The sequence below is a fragment of the Colias philodice genome, unplaced genomic scaffold, assembly GCF_061535455.1.
Source record: "Colias philodice isolate Cphi_HAF_F1 unplaced genomic scaffold, ilColPhil1 Martin Lab GWU primary ptg000018l_1:14663442-14930425, whole genome shotgun sequence".
NCBI classification, from domain to species: Eukaryota; Metazoa; Arthropoda; class Insecta; order Lepidoptera; family Pieridae; genus Colias; species Colias philodice.
In genome coordinates this window covers 105,001-111,231 of record NW_028322191.1, presented here as the reverse complement: position 1 = coordinate 111,231, position 6,231 = coordinate 105,001, and positions in this window count along the sequence as shown.

Sequence of the window (6,231 nt, the reverse complement as noted above, 5' to 3'; positions counted from 1 at the left end):
ATAGTGGGGATAAATAATCCAAATGGAGTAGCAAACGAAAGGATACATGTACATAATATATAGGTATGATTAGACATGGTTAAGATCAAAATCGGTTCTGCCATTTACTAGGGGTGAAAGGGAAAAGTTGAAAGTCTGTGAAAGTAGAAGGATATGGGAGCGGGAGAATAACCACATCCTGGAAATTTTGAACTCTTCTGTACCTAAGTTTTATAGCTCAGTTTAGTAATAAATTTTACTAACAGTTCTTTTGTGTTATTATTTATTTTATTTCTTAACTGTTCCATAATAATCTGTAAGTACCTACTTATAATTTAGTTGTATATGATAGTACGTGTTTCAAGACGTGTTTACTCAATAGTTATTGTGTGTTAAGTATAAGTAGTAACTACTATATGCAGTCACTATTCCACGCGGACGAAGTCGCGGGCACAGCTAGTATAATAATAACAACAAATAATTGATGGATAAATAACCATACCTTTCAATGCTGCCTGCCGTTCAATTTTCTCGGTTTTGGAGACGGTTTTTAATTTGTGTGTGCACATGCACATTTTTGTGGTTATCCTAAAAACGAATTCATAATAAATTATATACCATTATGATTTAGCTCGATATTTTTATAAATGTTACATAATTTTTTTCACTCACAACCATTTTATTATATTAACTAGCTGTGCCCGCGACTTCGTCCGCGTGGAATAGTGACTGCATAGTAGTTACTACTTAACACACAATTATTGAGTAAACACGTCTTGAAACACGTACTATCATATACAACTAAATTATAAGTACTTACACATTATTATAAAGTTAAGAAATAAAATAAATAATAACACAAAAGAACTGTTAGTAATATTTATTACTAAACTGAGCTATAAAACTTAGGTACAGAAGAGTTCAAAATTGCCAGGATGTGGTTATTCTCCCGCTCCCATATTCCTTCTACTTTCACAGACGTTCAACTTTTCCTTTTCACCCCTAGTAAATGGCAGAACCGATTTTGATCTAAACCATGTCTAATCATACCTATATATTATGTACATGTCATATCATTTCGTTTGGTACTCCATTTGGATTATTTATCCCCACCATCACCCCTAAGGTGCCCTATATGTAATAAACAGATTAACCAATTTTGATAAAACATGACTAATTGTAATTCACACGTCATTTGATATGCCGCTTGATTATATTATTTGACCACATTCGATTATTCATTCCCACTTTTACCGCTATAAATCAATAAATGGATGAACCGATTTTGATTAAATATGCCTCATTATACTTCTCACGTCAGGTCATGCCCTTTCATTTGATATGCCACTTGGGTATATTATTTGACAACTTTTATTCACACTTTTATACCTATATCCAATAAATGGATGAACCAATTTTGATAAAATATGTCTTATTGTACTTTACACGTCATGTCTTTCATAAGATAAGTCACTTGAGTATATTTGATAAAATTTATTTATTTATTCCCACTTTTACCCCTATATCAAATAAATGGATGAACCGATTTTGATAACATTGGACTACTTAATTGTTTCTGACAGGTCGTCTTTTTTCATTTGATATATCACTTGGGTATAACAGACAGCATTCGTTTTTCTCATTCCCACTTTTGCCCTACATATAATTATTGGATGAACCGATTTTGATTAAATATGCCTCATTATACTTCTCACGTCAGGTCATGCCCTTTCATTTGATATGCCACTTGGGTATATTCGACAACTTTTATTCCCACTTTTATACCTACATAATATTATATCCAATAAATGGATGAACCAATTTTGATAAAATATGTCTTATTGTACTTTACACGTCATGTCTTTCATTAGATACGTCACTTGAGTATATTTGATAAAATTTATTTATTTATTCCCACTTTAACCCCTTATCAAATAAATTGATGAACCGATTTTGATATAATTTGACTTGTTGTTTCTGACAGGTCGTCTTTTTTCATTTGATATATCACTCGGGTATAACCTATATTAACAACCTACATTAACAACTAACATTCGTTTTTTTCATTCCCACTTACCCCTATATAATATAATAAACAACTAATGTAACAAAAAAACGCATCTATCCCCTCTTTTTGCGTCGGGGGTTAAAAATATAATACCTACGACATAATTTCAAAGACCTTTTATATAGAAAATTTACCTAGAAGTAACCATAATGCTATTTGTGCAGGTTTTAGACTTATGAGCAAAAATCCAAATAAAGGTCCTTTGAACCCCCCTACTACCCCCTCAGCATAACCACCCCCCCCCCCCACGCTTGGGGACTTTCAATATGATCATCTGGACATGTCAAGGAATAACTTTAGCGTATAATTTACGTAATAAAGTAATTCATGTATAGAATGCCTTAGCAAATGTTCGCTGTGATTACTTAAATGGTCATAACTTTTTTATTTATGAACCGATTGACATGAAATAAACACTAAATGTTAAATGAAGCTTACCACAATATATTAGTGAAAACCGCATCTAAATCGGATAAGCCGTTTCTGAGATTAGCGTGTTCAAACATACAGACAAACAGACAAACAGACAAACAGACAAACAGACAAACAGACAAAAATTTTTTTAACAACAGTTTTGGGTTTGGGATCGATTTAGTAATAACCCCTGCTAATTTTTTTTTACATATTTTCATTGTACAGACACCACTTTTCTAGAATTTTATTATATGTATTGATATAACAACGCAATGCAATTTCATGTACTATCTTTGAATCAATATCATATTTATTTCGACAGACATCGTCAGTTTGATTTATTGGTGTCAATTAAAAAAAATAAAAAAGTTTAACACAAATAAGGTTTCATATCTTTAATTAAAATATTAAATAAAATCCTCCTTGATGATTCCCAATTCGACTGTAGTCTGTACTGTTATTTTACCTCAGCCTTATGTGATTTAAAAAAAAAATGCCAAATGTAAACATCTAAATGATTCACCGCATGTTCACCGCCCACTGTGTGGAGGGGACGCTTACGCTCCACGGTATTGGCCGTTAACCAAAAGTGCTAGCTCGCATTACGAACCGACGGCCGTAACGCCGTGTGGCGCGATCTGGACCGGTTTTATACAGAAACGGAAAAAAAGTACGGAGTATACAGACTACAGTTTCAATTTTGAACAACAGCAGTGAGAAAAAAAAAAAACCTAAAGTTGTAATTTTGAAATTCGAATTTCGAATTATACGTTCAACAATAATTATTATTTACGTTGGTCATTTGCGGGTATGATTTATTTTATTTTATTTACAAACTAGGGCTTCGCCCGTGGTACATATTATTTCGCAATAAAAAAAAGTAGCCTATGTTCTTTCTCAGCGTCTAAAGATTGTCTGTGCCAAATTTCATCACAATCGGTCCAGTAGTTTTGATGATGAGCCTATTCATTAACAAACAAAGTTTTCCTCTTTATAATATTAGTGTAGATACAATATTATGATTGTCAGATCTACCAACCCGATATGCACACAACATTTCATGAGAATCGGTCGAGCCGTTTCGTAGGTGTTTAACTTTAATTGGTTTAGATTATACAGAAGAATAATCTAAAAATCTATATATTATGTAGGTAGGTAGGTAGGTAGGTAGGTAGGTACGTACAATATAAAAATGAGACCCGTTTCGCGTTGTCACGGCATCACGTGTGAACGGCTGAACCGATTTCGATAATTCTTTCTTATCAAGTATATTCCTTGAAGTACGATTACGTACGGTTCTTATGTAGAGAAAACGTAAATTTAATTGATATACCACTTAAAAATTAATATTAATTATTAAATGGAGAAATAATTAAACTTGTAGGTACAGTTAATTTAAAGTTTTTTTTATTTTTTTTTTTTAGTAACTGTTTAACAAATAAGTGGTAGATTGATTAGCTATCGCCCGCGGCTGTGCCTGCATTGTTCAGAACTTAACAAATTATATATACTTACTAAAAGCTTCCTCGAGATGCAGTCTATCTATTGAAATAAACCGCATCAAAATCGGTTCTCTAGTTTTAATTATACAAATTTATATAGGGAAAATAGCACACACGGACAGACATTCGAACCGATTTTCTGTTATATTTATATTATAGTTTTGTGTTTTGCAATAGTTTTAGTAAATTAATATTTTGTACTAGATTTCCGCCCGCGGCTTCGCCCGCGTTTTCAAAGGAAAACCCGCATAGTTCCCGTTCCCGCGGGATTTCCGGGATAAAACCTACCCTATGTGTTAATCCAAGTTACCTTCTATATGTGTGCTAAATTTCATTGTAATCAGTAGTATAGTAGTGGCGTATAGAAATTTACCATGTTTATAGAAATTTTCCCGGCGTAAAGAAATTTAAATTTAATAACCTAACCTAACCTATCCTTTTCCACCTTAAAGAAATTTTTCCTGACGTATAGAAATTTTCCTGGCTTATATAAATTTTCCTGACGTATAGAAATTTTCCTGGCGTATGGAAATTTTCCTGGCGTATGGAAATTTTCCGGACTTAGAAAAATTTTCCTAACCTAACCTAACCTAACCTAACCTAACCTCACCTAACCTAACCTAACCTAACCTATCCTTTTCCACCTTATAGAAATTTTTCTTGACGTATAGAAATTTTCCTGGCTTATATAAATTTTCCTGACGTATAGAAATTTTCCTGGCGTATGGAAAATTTTCGGACTTAGAAAAATTTTCCTAACCTAACCTAACCTAACCTAACCTAACCTAACCTAACCTATCCTTTTCCACCTTATAGAAATTTTTCCTGACGTATAGGAATTTTCCTGGCTTATATAAATTTTCCTGACGTATAGAAATTTTCCTGACGTATAGAAATTTTCCTGGCGTATGGAAATTTTCCGGACTTAGAAAAATTTTCCTAACCTAACCTAACCTAACCTAACCTAACCTAACCTCACCTAACCTAACCTATCCTTTTCCACCTTATAGAAATTTTTCTTGACGTATAGAAATTTTCCTGGCTTATATAAATTTTCCTGACGTATAGAAATTTTCCTGGCGTATGGGAAATTTTCGGACTTAGAAAAATTTTCCTAACCTAACCTAACCTAACGTAACCTAACCTAACCTAACCTAACCTAACCTATCCTTTTCCACCTTATAGAAATTTTCCTGGCGTATGGAAATTTTCCGGACTTAGAAAAATTTTCCTAACCTAACCTATCCTTTTCCACCTTATAGAAATTTTTCCTGACGTATAGAAATTTTCCTGGCTTATACTATAAATTTTCCTGACGTATAGAAATTTTCCTGGCGTATGGAAATTTTCCGGACTTAGAAAAATTTTCCTAACCTAACCTAACCTAACCTATCCTTTTCCACCTTTAGAAATTTTTCCTGACGTATAGAAATTTTCCTGGCTTATATAAATTTTCCTGACGTATACAAATTTTCCTGGAGTATGGAAATTTTCCTGGCGTATGGAAATTTTCCGGACTTAGAAAAATTTTTCTAACCTAACCTAAGCTAACCTATCCTTTTCCACCTTATAGAAATTTTTCCTGACGTATAGAAATTTTCCTGGCTTATATAAATTTTCCTGACGTATAGAAATTTTCCTGGCATATGGAAATTTTCCTGGCGTATGGAAATTTTCCGGACTTAGAAAAATTTTCCTAACCTAACCTAACCTAACCTAACCTATCCTTTTCCACCTTATAGAAATTTTTCCTGACGTATAGAAATTTTCCTGGCTTATACATATAAATTTTCCTGACGTATGGAAATTTTCCGGACTTAGAAAAATTTTCCTTACCTAACCTAACCTAACCTATCGGCGGAAAATGCGGAAAATGCGTGGAAATGTCCTATGCCTGGGTAATGCCTGGAAAATATCCGGAAAATGCGTGAAAATGTCCGAAAAAAGCGTGGGAAAATGCCCGGAAAACGAAAAATAGGTCGACTTAACCTGTAACCCTGTATATATGGGGGTAAAAGTGGGAATGAAAAAAACGAAGGTTGACCTGTCAGAAACAAATAGTCAAATTTTATCAAAATCGGTTCATCCATTTATTTGATATAGGGGTAAAAGTAGGAATAAATAACTGGTTAAGGATTAATGCTGTATTGGTTAAAATCGCATCGAAAATAAACCATTATTTGTCGTAAAAAGTAAATGTGTGTGACGATTTAATAGTTAGGTTTGTGCTTAGGTTAGGTTAGGTTAGGTTAGGTTAGGTTAGGTTAG